We start from the raw sequence: 20,926 nt of genomic DNA on the forward strand, positions 1-20,926 counted from the left end.
GATGGGTGTGTGTGTTGTTGTTATTAGCATAATGTAGTTTAAGTAATGTGTAAGTCTAGGGACCGATAACCGCAGCAGTTTGGTCCCTTAGGAATCCACACACATTTGAACATTGAAGTTATATGAAACTGGAAGCAGTGGTTGAGAAGGAAGTGAGACAGGCTTGTAGCTTATCCCCGATGTTACTCAGTTTCCTCATTGAGCAATCAGTGAAGGAAACCAACGAAAAATCTGGAGTAGGAATTAAATTTGAAGTTTACCGATGACGCTTTAAAACTGTCAGAGATAGTAAATGAATTGGAAGAGCAGTTGGACGAATGAACAGCATCTTGAAAGGAGGATATAAGATTTCCACTGGGGGCCGAACCGCACAATAACCCTGGGTTCGGTGTGAGGCGGCGATGGGAGCGGTGGCCTGTTGTGGGTTGTGAACCACTGAGGGCTACGGCGGGACAAAGCCTCTCAGTCGTTTCTAGATCCCCGGTTTAATACACAGTACACAACTATTTGTGGAAATGTCAACCCATGACTCCCTCTCTTCATCTCAGAGTAATGCTTGCACCCAAGGTTCTCAGTTATTTGTTGTATATATTCCAGTCTGACTTCGCTTACAGCTTCGACTCTCTCCAGCTCCCTCTAGTAGAATGGAAGCTATTCCCTAATTGCTAACAAATATCCTATCATACTGTCCCATCTCTTTTTCGGCGTTTTCCCTTGATTCCTTTCCTCGAAGATTCTGCAGTGAATCTCTACATTTCTTTTCATATCATTCCATCAAATTTTTCCACATCTTTCTATAGTTCCACATTTCAAATGCTTTAGTTCTCTTCTTTTGCGATTTTCTTATAGTTCGTGATTCACTTCCATACAATGTTGTGTTCCAAAAGCACGTTCTCAGAAATTACCTCCTCAAATTCAGCCCTATTTTTATATACTAGTAAACTTCTTTTAGTGAGAGATCCCCTTTTTCCCTTTATCAGCCGCTCCTTATATCCTCCTTAGATCTTCAGCCTTTCTTAATTTTGTCACCAAAACAGCAGAACTCCTTTACTTCGTCTTTAATCCTATGAGACTGAATTTATGGATAAGTGTGTAAAATAACAGAAGCTTCTGCAGAGCTGGTAGTAAATCTTGGAAGAACTCAAATAGGAAGATAGGGATCCTGAAGATACTTTCGTAATAATACCAAACTCTCTATCACCTAAAACTATCTAAAAAACCACTTTAAGTTTAATCATACTAACCGTAATGCGTGTACTACTTTGACAGTTATAAGGAGACTGTAAAGGAATGCAAAGAAGGTGGTATACATAGTTGATGACAGCACATAGCATTCTAATGAAAGATAAGGCAGACCAACTAGGATAACAATTAGTATATGAAGGACGAGGATTGATAACAGAATTTCGGCACTCGACCTTATTTCATTCTTACAACAGATATTCAGAAACAAACGGTCCGAAAAATGCAACCACAAGAGAGGGTCAAATTTTAATGTATAAATAAATAATAATAAAATTTAATGTATAAAAAAGCCTGAGAAGTCGTAGGACGATTAATCTAAATAGTTGACCAATATATGAACAACAATGAGTGTTTTATGGACACAAGTATACTCTGTAACTTGTCCAAGAAAAATTATGCCCGGTCGCTTGGCATGGTCTGCATATTGACGTTATGGGACAGCCGTCGCAACCACTTTCATCAGTTAAGAAGGTGTAATCGGCTATCACCACAGCACAGGCAATCAATCAGTTCATTCAGTTCTGCATATTTATACTGTTCCCAACCTCGGATAGCAGATTTTCCTTTGTAGTTACCAGCTTACAATAAAAGTTGTATTATAGGTCCATGCATGTGATCCGGATGAGATGTTCACTTGTTACAAAAGTAATGCTCCTTTTTTGCACAAGGCATCTGAAATTTGATATTAACCGGTTGCTTTGAAGGAAATCCTGCCGATACGACACAAACTAAAATGGTTCGCAAGTTCTAATTTTCTTAATTGGCGAGGATATTGCAGGTCGGCTTCAACTATTACACTTAGTCATTCGAAAAATGCAGCAACAGATGCACCAGAAGATGCAATTAAATACACTCCTGGAAATGGAAAAAAGAACACATTGACACCGGCGTGTCAGACCCACCATGCTTGCTGCGGACACTGAGAGAGGGCTGTACAAGCAATGATCACACGCACGGCACAGCGGACACACCAGGAACCACGGTGTTGGCCGTCGAACGGCGCTAGCTGCGCAGCATTTCTGCACCGCCGCCGTCAGTGTCAGCCAGTTTGCCGTGGCATACGGAGATCCATCGCAGTCTTTAACACTGGTAGCATGCCGCGACAGCGTGGACGTGAACCGTATGTGCAGTTGACGGACTTTGAGCGAGGGCGTATAGTGGGCATGCGGGAGGCCGGGTGGACGTACCGCCGAATTGCTCAACACGTGGGGCGTGAGGTCTCCACAGTACATCGATGTTGTCGCCAGTGGTCGGCGGAAGGTGCACGTGCCCGTCGACCTGGGACCGGACCGCAGCGACACACGGATGCACGCCGAGACCGTAGGATCCTACGCAGTGCCGTAGGGGACCGCACCGCCAATTCCCAGCAAATTAGGGACACTGTTGCTCCTGGGGTATCGGCGAGGACCATTCGCAACCGTCTCCATGAAGCTGGGCTACGGACCCGCACACCGTTAGGCCGTCTTCCGCTCACGCCCCAACATCGTGAAGCCCGCCTCCAGTGGTGTCGCGACAGGCGTGAATGGAGGGACGAATGGAGACGTGTCGTCTTCAGCGATGAAAGTTGCTTCTGCCTTGGTGCCATTGATGGTCGTATGCGTGTTTGGCGCCGTGCAGGTGAGCGCCACAATCAGGACTGCATACGACCGATGCACACAGGGCCAACACCCGGCATCATGGTGTGGGGAGCGATCTCCTACACTGGCCGTACACCTCTGGTGATCGTCGAGGGGACACTGAATAGTGCACGGTACATCCAAACCGTCATCGAACCCATCGTTCTACCATTCCTAGACCGGCAAGAGAACTTGCTGTTCCAACAGGACAATGCACGTCCGCATGTATCACGTGCCACCCAACGTGCTCTAGAAGGTGTAAGTCAACTACCCTGGCCAGCAAGATCTCCGGATCTGTCCCCCATTGAGCATGTTTGGGAATGGATGAAGCGTCGTCTCACGCGCTCTGCACGTCCAGCACGAACGCTGGTCCAACTGAGGCGCCAGGTGGAAATGGCATGGCAAGCCGTTCCACAGGACTACATCCAGCATCTCTACGATCGTCTCCATGGGAGAATAGCAGCCTGCATTGCTGCGAAAGGTGGATATACACTGTACTAGTGCCGACATTGTGCATGCTCTGTTGCCTGTGTCTATGTGCCTGTGGATCTGTCAGTGTGATCATGTGATGTATCTGACCCCAGGAATGTGTCAATGAGGTTTCCCCTTCCTGGGACAATGAATTCAATAAATACAGCTATACTGGATTTACAAGCTTTCCCTCAGCTACATCTTCATTATTTTTACTCATTCTGACATCTGGAGTTTCCTTCTCGAAAGTTCTGTAAATTGTAGCTCTTACAGCTGCCTGTTTGGATACTCCTGCACACACTCAGAAGTGTTGTACTCTGTCAAACTATAATTAGAATCAGCAACATTTTATCTGAGACATACATTCAAGTGGCGCCCGGCAATCGATTAAGCAAATGGAAGCAGCTTAATATGGATCTTCCCCAAGGTGCAGTTTTGACACCAGTTCTATTCAACTTACATACATCTGATCTCCCTGAAACAGAATCGAACGAGTTCATTTTGAAACGTCCCCTTAGAAAAATTTTTGAATTACTGTGCTGATAAACCTCTTACATTATTTGATTTTCGAACAGCTGAGCAGAACTGAATGTTCTCAGACATTCCGTTCTTTACTTATTCTGGTCAACACTAAACTGACACACAATACTTTTAGCGCAACGCAATCTGACTTTCAATAATCCCTACAAAAGAATGGCCCTGACTAACATTATCCTATACCTTTCACGAATCACTTATTTCACAAAAATCTTCGTTACTCGAACTACTGCAATACAGCGAGCGCCAATACTGCCAGCTAAATAAAAGATTCTAACTACTGAAGACGCTAACTACTGATAGGCATAGTTAGCAAATGAAAGATTTTGACAGGGAACAAACATTGTATTTACCTTAATAATGTTCAAAAGTCATCATATATATATATATATATATATATATATATATATATATATATATATATATATATATATATATATATAGGGTGTTAAAAAAGGATTCGCCCAAACTTTCAGGAAACATTCCTTACACACAAAGAAGGAAAATATGTTATGTGGACATGTGTTCGGAAACGCTTACTTTCCATGTTAGAGCTCATTTTATTACTTCTCCTCAAATCACATTAATCATGGAATGGAAACACACAGCAACAGAACGTGCCAGCGTGAATTCAAACACTTTGTAACAGGAAATGTTCAAATGTCCTCCGTTAGCGAGGATACATACATTCACCCTCCGTCGCATGGAATCCCTGATGCACTGATGCAGTCCTGGAGAATGGCGTATTGTATCACAGCTGTCCACAATACGAGCACGAAGAGTGTCTACATTTGGTACCGAGGTTGCGAATAGAAGAGCTTTCAAATGCCCCCATAAATTAAAGTCAAGAGGGTTGAGGCCAGGAGAGCATGGAGGCCACGGAATTGGTCCGCCTCTACCAATCCATCGGTCACCGAATCTGTTGTTGAGAAGCGTACGAACACTTCGACTGAAATGTGCAGGAGCTCCATCGTGCATGAACCACATGCTGTGTCGTAGTTGTAAAGGGACATGCTCTAGCAGCACAGGTAGAGTATCCCGTATGAAATCACGGCGGTGAATCCGGGAAGTACAGTACATCCCAGCGAAACTAAAATGAGCTCTAACATGGAAATTAAGCGTTTCCGTACACATGTCCACATAACATCTTTTCTTTATTTGTGTGTCAGGAATGTTTCCTCAAAGTTTTGCCGTACCTTTTTGTAACACCCCGCATATATATATATCAGTTCATGACATCCAGTCTTACGAATATACTGTCTCTGATGGACACACGTCCAGATCATCCGCTCTCAAAACTCCACCATCTCTCTCCCCACATCCACCACTGCAGGCGGTTCACTGCCAACTGAACAACGCTACGTGCTGTTCACAAAAAAAAAGTTCAAATGGCTCTGAGCACTATGGGACTTAACTTCTGAGGTCATCAGTCCCCTAGAACTTACGACTACTTAAACCTAACCAACCTAAGGACATCACACACATCCATGCCCAAGGCACGATTCGAACCTGCGACCATAGCGGTCTTGCGGTTCCAGACTGTCCAGCTGCCCAACACTACTATAACGAATATTCCAACAATGCCAACCTGCCACAGACTGCACACAGCACAGCCAGTGATTTTCATACAGAGCGCTACGTGACGTTACCAACATAAAAACCTAAACATCCTACTTACACCTAAACAGCCTACTTACAGTTTATGCGGATGATCTGGCTTTGGCCACTCAACAGATATATCATGAAACTGACGAAGAAATACTCCCTACATATGTAAGAACAATGCACAAATGCTTCAAAAAGTAACATGACATCGAAAGAATACTGAATTTAGCTGCTGTCATCTTAACAAGAGAATGGCCAAAACAAAGCTTTTACATTGTCAAGTCCTCCACCACCAAGATTTCTCAAAAATTTTAGGAGTTACTCGCGAGAGAACTTTTTTCTATAAGAAACGCCTGGAAAACACTGCAGCAAAACTAAGATGGTGGAGGAACATTACACAGATGCTGAATGATACCTCATGACGTGTAAAAGCTGCAACACTTGATGTTGTCCCATAGGAATCGTCTGCTGTGCTTTCGAATACTGTGCTCCAGTGTGGCTTAATAGTTCGCATATGAGGAAAATCGTGTTAAACCATATGCACGAATGAGGACAATAACATGTTGCGTCAGATCTACTCCCCTTCACTGGTTTTCACCTTTAAGCCACAGAGAACCACCAGATCTCCGACGAAAGAATACCATTCTCATGGCACATTAAAAATTAACTAAAATTCCCCAGCTCTCAATCCACTCAGATGTGCCTGCGCAGAATGAACCGATTAAAATCCAGGCAGTCAGTTACCATCTAGCAAAATCGATACAAACAGTGGATTTCAACATGAGCAGAAACGTGTAATAACATTGCCCAGTAGGAGTATCTGATTCTCAGAAAACCTGGTAAAAGACCAGCCCTCATGGAAGAACCGCGATGTACTTGGAAGACAATTACATGATTCGTCCAGGCCATAACATCAGTGCAGAAAGCCTGCACAGATGGAAAAAGGCTTCCTCTTCTCAATGTGACTGAGGCAGCAACCGTCCGACAATACAACACATCGCGACAAGCCCTAGCAGATAAACTTACCCTGGAAATCTAGAATATTTCTTCGAACTGACAGAGGAAGCTCTCGAATGGATTCAAAACTAAGATATTAATTTGTAAACTTAGCATTTTAGTTCTACTTGTTTTGTAAAACTATACAATCTGTGTATGTTAGTAGAACTTCAGTTTACGTTGCCATAGGCTGAATAAATAATAAACTTAACGTAAGTGGCCAATGGCTGAAAGTTCACATACACTTGATCACATGTTACTGAAGCACAATGGGTCACAACATATTATCGATGAAACTTTAAACTACTACAAGTGAGCGAGAAAAACGAAGAGCAAGGATATATCAAAGCAGTATGGAAAAGAAGAAACAATTTCTATATAGGCTTGAACACGAATTGAATTACAGATTATTAATTCTGTTTCATGTGCGTGGCTTGCGTTTGCCAAGTAACTACAAAACTTAGTGATACGGACAAATTGTGAATTTAATTTCATCCGATGGTTAGCAAAGGGAATCAACATAGCATTATACACGAAATCGGCTGGCCCCACAGATTGCGTACAAACATTTGCAGCAGCGTCTGATGACACTGACAAACTTTGTTTCAAAACTTCCGTATATGCGATGCTTCTACAACGTTTTTCCCCAGAAGATGAGTCAGACAGATCTTCATTCTTCAAATACGGTGAATAGAATATCTCTAACTCACAAACCACAACCTGCCATGGTGCAAGCGGAACTTGAGCTGATGGTACAATCGGTACAGAACAAAGGCAAATCGAAGGCATGCATGGTCCGCGATCAAAGATTTTCTTGCTTCTACGTGATCAATAGTAAAATATCGGTGTATATGAACAGTTAACTCGTAGTCTTCAGTCTGCTAACGTAATAGGACCGGCGACATACCTATATTGACGGAGAAAAGATTACCAACACCAAGAAATATACAGGGTGTTACAAAAAAGTACGGCCAAACTTTCAGGAAACATTCCTCACACACAAAGAAAGAAAATGTGTTATGTGGACATGTGTCCCGAAACGCCTACTTTCCATGTTAGAGCTCACATTAATCATGGAATGGAAACACACAGCAACAGAACGTACCAGCGTGACTTCAAACACTTTGTTACAGGAAATGTTCAAAATATCCTCCGTTAGCGAGGATACATGCATCCACCCCCCGTCGCATGGAATCCCTGATGCGCTGTTGTAGCCCTGGAGAATGGCGTATTGTGTCACAGCAGTCCACAATACGAGCACGAAGAGTCTCTACATTTGGTACCGGGGTTGCGTAGAGAAGAGCTTTCAAATGCCCCCATAAATTAAAGTCAAGAGGGTTGAGGCCAGGAGAGCGAGAAGGCCATGGAATTGGTACGCCTCTCCCAATCCATCGGTCACCGAATCTGTTGTTGAGAAGTGTACGAACACTTAAACAGAAATGTGCAGGAGCTCCATTGTGCATGAACCACTTGTTGTGTCGTACTTGTAAAGGCACATGTTCTAGCAGCACAGGTAGAGTATCCCTATGAAATCACGATAACGTGCTCCATTGAGCGTAGGTGGAAGAACATGGGGCCCAATCAAGACATCACCAACAATGCCTGCCCAAAGGTTAACAGAAAATCTATCTTGATGACGTGATTGCACAACTGCGTGCGGATTCTCGTCAGCCCACACATGTTGATTGTGAAAATTTACAATTTGATCACGTTGGAATACAGCCTCATCCGTAAAGAGAGCATTTGCACTGAAATGAGGATTGACACATCAGAAGTGTACCCGTGGAGGCCAATCAGCTGCTGATAGTGCCTGCACACGCTGTACATGGTACGGAAACAACTGGTTCTCCGGTAGCACTCTCCATACAGTGACGTGGTCAACGTTACCTTGTGTAGCAGCAACTTCTCTGACGCTGACATTAGGGTCAACGTTAACTTGTGTAGCAGCAACTTCTCTGACGCTGACATTAGGGTCAACGTTAACTTGTACAGCAGCAACTTCCTTGACCTGACATTAGGGTTATCGTCAATTGCACGAAGAATTGCCTCGTCCATTGCAGGTGTCCTCGTCGTTCTAGATCTTCCCCAGTCGTGAGTCATAGGTTGGAATGTTCCGTGCTCCCTAAGACGCCAATCAATTGCTTCGAACGTCTTCCTGTCGGGACACCTTCGTTCTGGAAATCTGTCTCGATACAAACGTACCGCGCCACGGCTATTGCCCTGTGCTAATCCATACATCAAATGGACAATTGCCAACTCCGCATTTGTAAACATTGCACTGACTGCAAAGCCACGTTCGTGATGAACACTAACCTGTTGATGCTACGTACTGATGTGCTTGATGCTAGTACTGTAGAGCAATGAGTCACATATCAACACAAGCACCGAAGTCATCATTACCTTCCTTCAATTGGGCCAACTGGCGGTGAATCGAGGAAGTACAGTACTTACTGACGAAACTAAAATGAGCTCTAACATGGAAATTAAGCGTTTTGGGACACATGTCCACATAACATCTTTTCTTTATTTGTGTGTGAGGAATGTTTCCTGAATGTATGGCTGTACTTTTTTTAACACCCTGTATAATGTAGAAAACATTACAATCACCTAACTGGTAGCAGTTATGTCCCTCTTTGTCACGGGTAACAGAGGCGACGTGTCATGCGTTGGAAGCAATAAGGCCTTGGTTCGCCGATGGAGGTAGTTAGTACCACATCTGCACACACAAGTCACCCAGTTCCCTTAAATTCCTGGGGGGGGGGGGGGGGGATGAGCTCTGACGCTACTTTCAATACCATCCCAAATGTTTTCAATCGGTTTCAGATCTAACGAGTGGGGTGGCTAGCACAGCAATTGTCACTCGTCACTGTGTTCCTCTAACAACTCCATCAGACCTCTGGTCTTGTGGCATCGCGCACTATCTTGTTGAAAAATATCGCTGCCAATGGAAAACATGAAAGGGTTTACATGGTATGTAACCAGTGTATGATACTCCTTGGTCGTCATGGTATAGTGTACGAGATCCACGGGATCTATGGATGCCCACGTGAGTGTTCCCCAGAGCATAATGGATCCGCCGCCAGTTTGTCTCGGTCCGACAGTACAGATGTCAAGTAGCTGTTCCCCTGGAAGACGACGGATTCGTACTCTGCTCAGTGTTGAAGTCTGATGTTAATTCCGCCACAGTTCTCCGCCTGTCCTGTTTTACCAGTCTGCCCATCCTGCAAGTCCGACATCTGTCATGAGGGGTGGCCGCCTAACCCCACGACGTCTGGACGTGTTGAAGACACTCATCACAGCACTCCTCGAGCACCCCACAAGTTGTGGAGTTTCCGAAATGCTCGTGCCGAGCTATCGCAATCTGCCCTCGGTGAAACCCTGATAGATCGTCCGCCTACCCCATTCTGCACACGGACACCACGTCCACTGTGCTACAAGCATGAGTTTGATTAGCAGTCATTCCTCGCCAGGTGACGCTGCTATCGCCTGGACGGATTTATATCGATAGTAGGTAGGTTGTCGTAATGTTATGGCCGATCAGCGTATGCAAGTGATTAACGTTATAAGATCATAGTTCAATGTAAGTGCGAGAGAAGCCACTGCACACGTGAAATGGTGCTACATTAATGACCGGTGTAACAGCCATGAAGTTGACTGCAGTCAACTGTGCCGCTTGGTGTCATAGAGGTGCCGGATGCCAGTTGTAAGACGTCGTGGTCTCATGACCTTCATTGCTTACATATTCCGCCCTCACAGTCATATTCCGCACATCAAGACGCTTCATTCGAACCCAAAATCGGTAAGATAAAGACTATGTGGTATGAATTCATGTAAACGATATGCAAATAGCTAATAAATCGCAAGTGCGCACCGTGGTTGAAATACTCGAGGCTGGCGTACACACATACATTCCAGACACGACGGCCACAGTAGCTTTTAGTTCAAGAGAGGTAACCGCACACCAGGAGGCCAGTCCCAACCCATCTACGTCGGTCGGTGGCCGCCCGTGGAGCGGACAGCGTTCGCCTGAGGGAAAGGAGAACGACCCCACGTTCGGCTTAAAAGAAAATTCCGCTACATTTTGTGGGAGCGGCCAGCCTACGCATCCTTTACACATAGCACGCAGTTTCAGAGATTTTCACAGGGAGACAGCAAACACCAAACGCCGATACTACAGATTTCCGGATTGGTCGCCTTAAACGAAACGTCATTCTCCCGTTTTAGAATTGCAATGCTGATTGGCAGACGATATTTCTGATGCCTTGAGCTGAAAGAGTAATGGAAGAAACCAAAAGATATACCCATTCACGTCTGGCGTGGAGAGGCGCCGTTCTGTTGTCCTTCTTGGAGCGAGGAACAAGTCTCTCCTCAGTACTTCACTGGGAGAGCACCTCTGTCGAGAGCTAATCGAAGTGCGACTCTCTAAATTGAGTCCTTGTAAATTAAGCTTTGCTCACTGTGTTGGCCAACACACTTTTTGTGCGGTTTGAATGGACAGATTTATAGTTAAACGCCTGCGAGCGAATTTTTGAGTAGCATCGCGGTTATCTGACCAGCATTCCATGCCAATAGTTAGACTAGGTCCGAATAGGAATCCTTGACTTCATCAAGGCGTAGGGAGAGTTTGATTGGAGAAGGTCAATCCAGATAGAACGAGAGTTTTCTTATTTGTCAGCAGCGAGCGGCGCAGACAGCAGTCATCGCAGCTTATGGTATTGTGCACTACAGCTGTTGTGAGCCCCATATTTCCTCCACAACAGAACACCTCACTGCATTTCACACGCGACAGCCTCGACCGTACCTAGCAACATTCTAAAGAAGAATTATTTAAGTTGAGTAGGCACACCTCTCAGCCATTCTGTCAAGTCAACAACAATCTTAAACTTTGTGTAAAAATTTCATTAGCGAATCCTATCCTCGAGAGGTAACTTCATATCCCGAGAAGAACCAGGATATAACTTGTTCAATTAATAACTAAAAATGTCATTGTGAATTTTCAGAATCTTTTCAAAATAAATAATAACTTTCGTTAGCTTCATGTTTTTCTTACACTAACTAGCACTACTCCGGTACCCAAGTATCCCACTAGTTGCGTAAGAAATTTTGTGTCATTTCCTTACAGCGAACGACTCCAGAAGATGTTTATTGTTGAAAGTCTTTCAGGCATTTCTCTTTAGAACATTAGGAGCGTCTGTTTGACTTCTGTAGTAGTATTGGGGTGGAAATTGCATCTTGCAGGAGCCACAGGGTAAAGGGTACATCTCATATTAATCCGTTGCGCAGAATAACAGAATCTCAGATCAACCCCACGCTCACACAGTTTATGGGATGGTGTTCCGTGCCCACTGCACCTGGTCGATCAGTAGAGTTAATATTGGTTGTGGATGACACTGGAAATTTCCTCCGATAATGTCCCATACGTGCTTCATTGGAGACAGAAACATGACGACTTTCTGTAGCGCATGTTGGGCTACAACTCCGTTTATGGGAGTGCGTTATCCTGTTGGTAAACACTCCCTGGAATTCTGTTCACGAATGGCAGTACAGCAGTATTTGTCACCAGACTGGCGTACAAATTTCTAGTCAGGATGCTTCGGATAAGCAAGACAGTACCCCCGCTGCCACATTAAATCTCATTCTAGACCAAAGCTCCAGCAGGTCGGTTGCTGGTTGCAGGCGCTTACCTGGTGTCCTTCGAACAAACACACGGCCGTCATTGGTACCGAGGCAGAATCAGCTTTCATAAAAATACACAACAGACGTCCAGAATTGTCCTTGAAGTAATCGATCTGAAACAGTTCGTTGCGTCACTATGGTGCTAACTGCCGCTGGAATTGCTGCTGCAGATGTACTACGATGCACCACAGCTGTACGCCGAACACAAGGGACTACCACCCCGGTAGTGCCACGTGGCCGTCCGGAGCACAGTCTTCTTGCAAACATACAGCCTCGTGAGTACCCAGTCATGTATAGCGGCTACATCCCTGCCAAGTCCACATCTACATCTACATACATACTCCGCAAGCCACCTGACGGTGTGTGGCGAAGGGTACCCTGAGTACCTCTATCGGTTCTCCCTTCTATTCCAGTCTCGTATTGTTCGTGGAAACAAGGATTGTCGGTACGCTTCTGTGTGGGCTCTTATCTCCCTGATTTTATACTAATGGTCTCTTCGCGAGATATATGTAGGAGGGAGCAATATACTGCTTGACTTCTCGGTGGAGGTATGTTCTCGAAACTTCAACAAAAGCCCGTACCGAGCTACTGAGCGTCTCTCCTGCAGAGTCTTCCACTGGAGTTTATCTATCATCTCCGTAACGCTTTCGCGATTACTAAATGATCCTGCAACGAAGCGTGCAGCTCTCCGTTGGATCTTTTCTATCTCTTCTATCAACCCTATCTGGTACGGATCCCTCACTGCTGAGCAGTATTCAAGCAGTGGGCGAACAAGCGTACTGTGACCTACTTCCTTTGTTTTCAGATTGCATTTCCTTAGGATTCTTCCAATGAATCTCGGTCTGGCATCTGCTTTACCGACGATCAACTTTATATGATCATTCCATTTTAAATCACTCCTAATGCGTACTCCCAGATAATTTATGGAATTAACTGCTTCCAGTTGCTGACCTGCTATATTGTAGCTAAATGATAAGGGATCTATTTTGTAGATAAATCTATCTTTCTATGTATTCGCAGCACATTATACTTGTCTACATTGAGATTCAATTGCCGTTCCCTGCACCATGCATGAATTCGCTAAAGATCCTCCTGCGTTTCAGTTCAATTTTCCATTGTTACAACCTCTCGATACACCACAGCATCATCTGATAAAAGCCTCAGTGAACTCCCGATGTCATCCACAAGGTCATTTATGTATATTCTGAATAGCAACGGTCCTATGACACTCCCCTGCGGCACACCTGAAATCACTCTTACTTCGGAAGACTTATCTCCATTAAGAATGACATGCTGCGTTCTAAACTCATGGACAAAAGTTGGAATCGAACCCAGACCATCATCATAGCAACCTATCATCAATCCAGCAGACCATCAAACCAAGTCTTTTTGCAGGATCGCAGAAGGACCATATAGCTTCTCGTAGCCCTCTTACACGACCTCGCCCAAACTCTGTGGTGTGTTGATAACGGTGTCCTTTGTCACCTTAAATGCATTCTTGACTAACATCAACTGACCACGCCCATTCTCAAAGGTAAGTAACGCTCACTACAGTTACAACATGTTTTTAAAGCAAACCTGATTTTCATGTTCATAGTGGCACAACTAGCGCCACACTTACGCGATTGGCGCGAAATCCGAATACACATCATATTTCTGATTACAAGCACGACTACCACGAAGTAATGGCCGCTATCGACAGGGGATCTCCGTATTTCTAGATTTCCGGAAAGCTTTTGACACCGTTTCTCACAAGCGACTTCTAATCAAGCTGCGGACCTATGGGGTATCGTCTCAGTTGTGCGACTGGATTCGTGATTTCCTGTCAGGAAGATCGCAGTTCGTAGTAATAGACGGCAAATCATCGAGTAAAACTGAAGTGATATCAGGTGTTCCCCAGGGAAGCGTCCTGGGACCTTTCTTTTATCTATATAAATGATCTGGTTGTTCGAAGATAATGCTGTAATGTACCACCTAGTAAGGTCCTCCGAAGACCAGTATCAGTTGCAAAGCGATTTAGGAAAGATTTCTGTATGGTGTGGCAGGTGTCAGTTGATGCTAAATAACGGAAAGTGTGAGGTGATCCACATGAGTTATAAAAGAAATCCGTTGGAATTCGATTACTCGATAAATAGTACAATTCTCAAGGCTGTCAATTCAATTAAGTACCTGGGTGTTAAAATTACGAACAACTACAGTTGGAAAGACCACTTAGATAATATCGTTGGAAAGGCGAGCCAAAGGTTGCGTTTCATTGGCAGGGCACTTAGAAGATTCAACAAGTCCACTAAAGAGACAGCTTACACTACACTCGTTCGTCCTCTGTTAGAATATTGCTGCGCGGTGTGGGATCCTTACCAGAAGGGATTGACGGACGACATCGAAAGGTTGCAAAACAGGGCAGCTCGTTTTGTATTATCACGTAACAGGGGAGAGAGTGTGGCACATACGACACGCGAGTTGGGATGGAAGTCACTAAGTAAAAGATGTTTTTCGTCGCGGCGAGATCTATTTACGCTGCTACGGTCGCAGGTTCGAATCCTGTCTCGAGCATGGATGTGTGTGATGTCCTTAGGTTAGTTAGGTTGAAGTAGTTCTAAGTTCTAGGGGACTGATGACCACAGATGTTAAGTCCCATAGTGCCATTTGAAGCATGAACTTTCTCTTCCGAATGCTAAAATATTTTGTTCAGCCCAACCTACATAGGTAGAAATGATCATCAAAATAAAATAAGAGAAATCAGAGCTCGAACAGAAAGGTTTAGGTGTTCGTTTTTCCCACGCGCTGTTCGGGAGTGGAATGGTAGAGAGATAGTATGATTGAGGTTCGGTGAACCCTCTGCCAAGCACTTAAATGTGAATTGCAGAGTAAGCATGTAGATGTAGATGTACCAACTTTCGTTTATGTCGCTCAACTCCTTCTTGGGGTTGTCAATTTTTTTCCTACCGAACCCGTACATACATTTGCAACAGCGCCTGATGATAATGAGATTTCTGTTTCAAAACTTCGGTATATGCGATGCTTTCGACAAAGTGTGTACCCAGAAGATGAGTCGGATAAAACTTCATTCATCGAACACAGTGGCAGTGTGTCCCTAACTCCCAAACCAACCCCCACCAAGCGGTCAGTGGAAGCTGACCGTGCAGAAAAAGTCAAACGAATTCAGGGATGGCCCATGCTCAAGGAATCTCTTGTTTCTACATGATCAACAGTAAAATTGAATCTCAATGTAGACAAGTGTAATGTGCTGCGAATACATAGAAAGATAGATCCCTTATGATTTAGCTACAAAATAGCAGGTGAGCAACTGGAACTAGTTAATTCCATAAATTATCTGGGAGTACGCATTAGGAGTGATTTAAAATGGAATGATCATATAAAGTTGATCGTCGGTAAAGCAGATGCCAGACTGAGATTCATTCGAAGAATCCTAAGCAAATGCAATCCGAAAACAAAGGAAGTGGGTCACAGTACGCTTGTTCGCCCACTGCTTGAATACTGCTCAGCAGTGAGGGATCCGTACCAGATAGGGTTGATAGAAGAGATTGAAAAGATCCTACGGAGAGCTGCACGCTTCGTTGCAGGATCATTTAGTAATCGCGAAAGCGTTACGGAGATGATAGATAAACTCCAGTGGAAGACTCTGCAGGAGAGACGCTCAGTAGCTCGGTACGGGCTTTTGTTAAAGTTTCGAGAACATATATGAGACTGGAATAAAAGGGAGAACCGATAGAGGTACTCAATGTACCCTCCGCCACACGCCGTAAGGTGTTTTACGGAGTGTGGATGTAGATGTAGATGTAGAAAATATCTGTGTATCAGAACGGTGAACACATCGTCTGCTATCATAACAGCAGCGGCGATGTATATGTACATCTGACATCAATCTTTTGTTTTACGGTAAATCTTGGAGTAAGGAATGTTTATTGCACATAAAGCCGCTTTTCAACTTGGAAAAGAAGTCTGACATTAAACAGCATTTTCTGCGGGCATGAAACGTAGAATGAGTAACATCCTAATGAAAGCCCTTAGTTTTTACTCCGTTCGTTCGATGTGTATCGTAATGGTGCTGCCTTTAATGCAACTCGTCATTTAGCGTGACGGGGTGGAATGTACCCATGTCCCAGGCCATCTGTGCACAGAGCACATGTAGTATTTTATTGGCGGACTGGGAGACGGGCGAGAAAAGCTATTATCTCTGCTGCGATGAAAGATTCATGTGGACTGCAGCAGTCTTCCGTAGCTTCACTGTGACCGCGTTCATTAGCGGTTTAGTGCTAGGGGTGGTAGAGATATTGAGGAAGGCGCGTGGCATAAACATGCGAGGCCTTATACAGCACATGTAGATTATCTGCTGCTTAACGACCGGAGTAGAGGTTAAATGAGTAGCGGAATGGGTGCATTAGGTAGGTGTAGCGGAAGGGTAATGGTTTACTCGTTGGAGCCGGCTGATGGTAGGTACTGTGATGGTGCTGGAGCTGCGAAGTTACTGTCCCTTCATAACTGCAAAATCACATTCGACGAAGAATTAGCTTAAAGGTGACTGTTCCTAGTACTGAACTCCGATTTAGGAGGCTGTGCAGCTACTGAGAGCGAGTAACCTGCCCGACTTCATATTTGGGATGCTGCACAGTTCTGAAGCTAGAGGCAGTGTTTGGTGTCACCAAACTACTGACGCCAGCGTTCATACTGCTGCCGCTGACGGAGTCACATATAATGTCAAATTCAGCTACGCTTTGTAATATGTATCGTAACGTGGGAAGCAGTGGTTGGGAAGGGAGTGAGACAGGGTTGTAGCGCCTATCACAGATGTTATTCAATCTGTATATTGAGCAAGCAATAAAGGAAACAAAAGAAAAGTTCGGAGTAGGTATTAAAATCCATGGAGAAGAAATAAAAACTTTGAGGTTCGCCGATGACATTGTGATTCTGTCAGAGACAGCAAAGGATTTGGAAGAGCAGCTGAACGGAATGGACAGTGTCTTGAAAGGAGGGTATAAGATGAACATCAACAAAAGCAAAACGAGGATAATGGAATGTAGTCGAATTAAGTCGGGTGATGCCGAGGGAATTAGATTAGGAAATGAGACACCTAAAGTACTAAGGAGTTTTGCTATTTGGGGAGCAAAATAGCTGATGATGGTAGAAGTAGAGAGGATATAAAATGTAGAATGACAATGGCAAGGAAAGCGTTTCTGAATAAGAGAAATTTGTTAACATCGTGTATAGATTTAAATGTCAGGAAGTCGTTTCTGAAAGTATTTGTATGGAGTGTAGCCATGTATCGAAGTCAAACGTGGACGATGATGCCGGGTGTTGGCCCTGTGTGCCTCGGTCGTATGCAGTCCTGATTGTGGCTCTCACCTGCATGGCGCCAAACACGCAAACGATCATCATTGGCACCAAGGCAGAAGCGACTCTCATCGCTGAAGACGATATGTCTCCATTCGTCCCTCCATTCACGCAGGTCGCGACACCACTGGAGGCGGGCTGCACGATGTTGGGGCGTGAGCGGAAGACGGCCTAACGGTGTGTGGGACCGTAGCCCAGCTTCATGGAGACGGTTGCGAATGGTCCTCGCAGATACCCCAGGAGCAACAGTGTCCCTAATTTGCTGGGAAGTGGCGGTGCGGTCCCCTACGGCACTGCGTAGGATCCTACGGTCTTGGCGTGCATCCGTGCGTCGCTGCGGTCCGGTCCCAGGTCGACGGGCACGTGCACCTTCCGCCGACCACTGGCGACAACTTCGATGTACTGTGGAGACCTCACGCCCCACCTGTTGAGCAATTCGGCGGTACGTCCACCCGGCCTCCCGCATGCCCACTATACGCCCTCGCTCAACGTCCGTCAACTGCACATACGGTTCACGTCCACGCTGTCGCGGCATGCTACCAGTGTTAAAGACTGCGATGGAGCTCCGTATGCCAGGGCAAACTGGCTGACACTGACGACGGCGGTGCAGAAATGCTGCGCAGCTAGCGCCATTCGACGGCCAACACCGCGGTTCCTGGTGTGTCCGCTGTGCCGTGCGTGTGATCATTGCTTGTACAGCCCTCTCGCAGTGTCCGGAGCAAGTATGGTGGGTCTGACACACCGGTGTCAATGTGTTCTTTTTTCCACTTCCAGGAGTGTAGTTTAGACAAGAAGAGAATAGAAGTTTTCGAAATGTGGTGCTACAGAAGAATGCTGACGATTAGATGGGTAGATTACATAACTAATGAGGAGGTATTGAATAAAATTGGGGAGAAGAGGAGCTTGTGACACAACTTCACTAGAAAAAGGGATCGGTTGGTAGGACATGTTCTGAGACACCAATTTAGTATTGGCGGGCAGCGTGGAGTGTAAAAATCGTAGAGGGAGACCAAGAGATGAATACACTAAGCAGATTCGGAAGGATGTAGGCTGCAGTAGGTACTGGGAGATGAAGAAGCTTGCACAGGATAGAGTAGCATGGAGAGCTGCATCAAACCAGTCTCAGGACTGAAGACCACAACAACAACGTTGTAAAGTTTCTTTTGATTCATTATTGTTTTAACATCACATGCTAATAAAGGAGTTCTTGAGAAAACTTATATTTTTAGCCTACTAATAGATACTCGAACAGTGGAAGATATTATTAAAAGATTTCAATAAAGGATAACGCATCGCTCACGTTCATAATGGAAGTATATCTGCACAGGAAGGTTGAAAGTGTTTGAAGTGGAATAAATAACATTTTCTTCTTTTCCTTAGCGATGATCCTGTGTATTGTGGGGTTTGCTACTTCAGGATATGGCAGATTTTATTTAATCATTTAACTTCATGGCTGGATGCCCTTTCCGACGCCACAGTCAACCAGGTAATCTGAAGGACGAAAGCTATGTGATCCGTCTGCCTATGAATTGTGTAAAGTTGTTCTGTATGGTATCGTAATTTCACTGTTTCTGTATCGTATCTTCTAAAGCGTAAATTGGGAGACCAGCCCAGCGTTTGCCTAAGCGAGCGTGAGAATCCGCCTAAAAATCACATTTAGGCTGCTCGGTGCAGTAGCTCTCAGTCGTTAGTCAACCGCGCTAATTCGATTCGATACTGGCACACTCAGCAGATTCGCAAGCTAGTGCACTGTTCGTTACACTGTACAAGCAGGCGATATGGAATAAAGAAGTAAGATGGTTAAATCATTTTCATGCTGTATTCCTTGCTTCATCGTACATCTGCAGATCAGTTGTTACTAATTATGACTTGTATACAGGGTATGGTTGAAATGGCTCTGAGCACTATGGGACTTAACATCTGAGGTCATCAGTCCCCTAGACTTAGAACTAATTGAACCTAACTGACCTAAGGACATCACACACATCCATGCCCGAGGCAGGATTCGAACCTGCGACCGTAGCGGTCGCGCGGCTCCAGATTGAAGCGCCTGTAACCGCTCGGCCACATCGGTCGGCTGTATATAGGGTAATTCAGCTGCCGGGTTACATATGGATTTTGTGCAACCTGCAGTGCCTTCAAAAACACGCATGACGTTTTCGTATTTCTCGCTCGCTACACACAAATTATTAGTCCTATACCAAAACATGAACAGGGCCTGTTAGTAGGAAATTTTCCCATTGTAGCCATGTTTACGTTTCCTTTGCGTGTTGGGTGACGATGTTGGACAATTTTACGTCGTAGAAAACCGAAAAATGTGCACAGTCTGCTGAGTCTGTCGTCATGTTTCTGGCTGTCACCAATTCGAATAATGTAGATCATTCCTCATTGGTGTAATGTGAAAGAAGTGGAAATTTTAAATCTGGTAGCTGTTCAGTGACAGGAACTTATGTTTACCGCCTGGAATTCGTCAAAATGAAACATGCCGCTAAATCAGGAGTGAGCTTTCTACTTCTCCTCCCTCTTCTTCGTCTCCGTCACTCCCTTCCCAGCATTAGGTACTGCAGTCAACTGTTCCAGCCTTTATGATCAGTGAGCTTACGTACTTCCGCAATTATCTTTGGGCAGTATTAAAATTTGACTTATTTTACAAATGTATTCACAGGATTTTCGTAATTTATACTTTTAAGTCTTGTTTACTGATTAAGAAAGTGGTATTTTGTAATCGAAAAGATTTTTCCAGATTTACATTTTCCTTCGGTATGGCCGTCAGTTAAATATTTAACACATTTATGGTCAAAATTCATTATTTACTCAGTATGCTCTTTCGTTATATAAAATACTCGAATAACAAAGATTGAAGTTTAATCTCGCCAGAGCAAAATTCTTTACAAGTAGTATACATCGCAAGCTCCGCAAGTAGTTTTTTTGTTTTTTTTTTTTGTTTTTGGTTTTTTTAAGCGGCTTATTCTCAGATTGCAAAATACTTTCGTTTACCTGTGTAATTAACGGTATTAAAATAAATGTTGTGGGATTGTTTGTGAGGGGTCCACTTGCACCTGGAGCCCGATTTTGTAATAGGCCTATAATTCATGAAAAAAGACCTGAAACGGTTGTCATACGTTGAAGAGATCGTATCTTTGACACCACTGAACCAAAGATGTTGCTTGAGTGGCCGAATCGATTGTAAGTAGGAGCGCGCGGAGCGCTAAAGCTAGTGGCTAGCACTTTAGTTGTTGGTCTATGGGCGCAGCATAATACAGTTTTTATCAGTTTTTATAAAATGAAATGATGAATGATTATGTTTGTGCTCACACAGAGCCAGTAAATGTTAGGTCTTAGTTATTCCTATAAAAGTGTAAATGTGTAGTATTAATTTGTGAGGCTATAAGATTATCAAGAATTGAAGTCGTACTGACCGTTAACAA

The sequence above is a fragment of the Schistocerca gregaria genome, chromosome 3, assembly GCF_023897955.1.
Source record: "Schistocerca gregaria isolate iqSchGreg1 chromosome 3, iqSchGreg1.2, whole genome shotgun sequence".
In the NCBI taxonomy this organism is placed as follows: domain Eukaryota; kingdom Metazoa; phylum Arthropoda; class Insecta; order Orthoptera; family Acrididae; genus Schistocerca; species Schistocerca gregaria.